A 2,608-nucleotide genomic window follows, 5' to 3' on the forward strand; every position below is an offset into this window, starting at 1 on the left:
CCTTCCTTGTTTTGTTCTGTGTAGTACGTCTTGGTTGGTCAAAAGCTACTAAAACGTTTACTCTTCTGTCGAGCGAGGCCTGAGGCAGAGCAAAGGCTTGCCGATTATTGCTTACAACGCCAAGTTGCAATTAGCTGGGATGTGTAGCGTGGCTAGCTTGTGTTGATTGGTTTTGAGATATAATTGGAAACTGATTGTGTGTCAGTACAACAAACGTGATGTTTTTTTTGAATAACAAACGTGCTGATGGAAGTGTCCTTTCATACGTGATTCTGATTTGCACTTCTCGGTTAGAGGCATCTCTAGTACGTGACACACTTTGGATGTGCAAACTTGGTTTTGTTTTGCATGCTTACTTGTTTAGTGAACTTGATGCCATGCTTATTTCATATAGCTAATAGTAACCTGCAAAAAAATTTGTAATTGCCAAGCTTGATTTGTTCTACTTGCCTGCTACAAACTATTCAAATAACTACTACTTAATTAGTAGCATGTAGACTGGATTATTATTTTGTCAACATTCTATTCTAGAGATATTTACAAAAGCATGTGCTGTCCATCCCATGTAGCAATCACTGCTAGTTTGTATTGAGCAAATAGAGCACCGCACTGTAGCTAGCCTCGCGCGGCAGTTGCCGCCCGGGACGCGGGTGTGCGTCGAGTGCAGTATAGATTTTCCAGTCTTTCTTTCAAAATGACAAGTTGTATTAGTACACCATCATGGGACAAAAGTAGCTGAACTGCAGTTATTGTCAGGTCAGGGTGGTTTATAGTGTTTCCTTTCATCAAAATCTCAAGAGGCCTTCTCAAATCAGCTATTATTTTTTTCGCATTTGCAGTGAGCTTTAACCGGAAAATACCATTATCAGTCTTTTCGAAATTGTAAGACACACCTGCATGAAATGGAAAACTAGTTACATCTTCAAACTCACCAGTAGATATAAGCTTAAAATACCATTATCAGTCTTTTCGAAATTGTAAGACACACCTGCATGAAATGGAAAACTAGTTACATCTTCAAACTCACCAGTAGATATAAGCTTAAGCTTTTTGCAGTCTCAAACAATCACACAAATAATATAAATTCAGAAACGAAGCTACATAAGATTAGCAGCATAACACTTGTGATTTAGACTTATCAAGGAGAGGAAGGGGATATCCCTATTTACTAATGTTCCCTTCTTCCCGTGCTCTCTTTCTTCCTCCTTTTTCTCTCTCACACATCTAAGTATATGAGTAGTACATGTGCAAGCAAACATTTGAACTCAAACCCATCCATCCTTTGTACTGTACAATACTGAAGAAGTAATGTAGATGAATATACATGCAGTTTTATTAAGTGAATGCCATGCAAACAACTAACTTGCTCTTGTCCATGTAGATGGAGTAGGAGGATGAGCAGCAGCAACAAATGAACCTGATGGTGAAGAAGCACCTGATGACCAGAACTCGTTCAAGTGCTCTTTAGTCCTTCCAAAGCAAGGTCTTGATGTCCCCCTTACAGAAAATGTTCATATATGTTCCTGCATGATGCGTGTGTGCATGTTGGATGGTCACATTCTAGTGTACTAGCTAGCTAGTAAGCTTGTTTTGCTACCGGATGATTGAATGTCATCTCAGTTTGTACCTCATCTAGCTCACCACCTCAAATTGCCACTGTTTGGTTAGTGTTTCCTTCTTGGTTGGCTAAACATATCTGTTTGTTTAATTAGGAGCATTAGATGCTCTCCATCGATGATTGCCTAATTTTATTCATGGTCTGCACAATATATTCATTTGATTGTCTGCTACATCTCCACTTAAATACTCATAATGCTACTGTCCAGCCTTTGTTCAATTGGACTGACTATATATCTCTTGTTGAAATTGTGCTCTTGATCTTTTGTTTAAACCTGGGACGTCATGCATATCTAGCTCTTCCTTTTCAGTCTAAACCTGAGACCTCTTTTGTTTTCAGTCACACTGCTGTTTTGCTGTGCTTGATAAACCTGAGACTTCTTTCTATTGTAATATCGAAGTTGTTTGGTTCTGGCCTCAGCACTAAGTACACTAATATTGAAGTTGTTCACTCTTTTACAGGAGCTTTGGGCCTAATTTTTTTTGGAGTGTGAAGCCATGAAGCCAAGTGCGAATCAGTGAAGCCCTACTTAGCAAAGAGTTTTTTTGGTTCTATAGTAGACTGTAAATTGTAATATTGTATCAGATTGTAAAAGACTAATGTAGTGTTATTTGATGAATTATATTTGTCCCGTCCTATTTGAAATAGTGATTATGTATGTTAAAAAGATGTGAAATGGAAACATGACCAGCGGGACCAATTTATGCCCCACTTATGAATATAATTTGAGATATTTTGAAATTTTTGACATGTGGGGCCCATGTGACTAGTGGGACTAGCTCTAAAATAAAATGATTGAAAAATAAAAAATCAATTGATGGTAAGAAGGCCACGGCCCAACAATAAAAAGGCTGCAATATTGGGCTTGGCCCATGAACCGAACCAAAAATTGACAGAAAAAAACACAAATAGGCTGAATTATTGGGCTAGGCCCATGTAGAAAATCGAGTTGGACCGGGCTGAATCTTGTGCCACGTCAGATTGCCATGA

At 38.5% G+C, this 2,608-nt stretch overlaps 1 long non-coding RNA gene across 1 annotated transcript; it reads left to right on the top strand.

Moving 5' to 3' along the window:
- The first annotated feature begins 454 nt into the window (after nucleotides 1–454).
- On the top strand, nucleotides 455–2,366 carry LOC125548113 (uncharacterized). The gene is made up of 2 exons (XR_007300904.2): nucleotides 455–1,483; nucleotides 2,080–2,366. It is a non-coding gene; the product is annotated as an uncharacterized LOC125548113 (long non-coding RNA).
- Nucleotides 2,367–2,608: the final 242 nt, after the last annotated feature.

Source organism: Triticum urartu, chromosome 7A, assembly GCF_056163025.1.
Source record: "Triticum urartu cultivar PI428250 chromosome 7A, HENAU_Tu73, whole genome shotgun sequence".
Classification (NCBI taxonomy): Eukaryota; Viridiplantae; Streptophyta; class Magnoliopsida; order Poales; family Poaceae; genus Triticum; species Triticum urartu.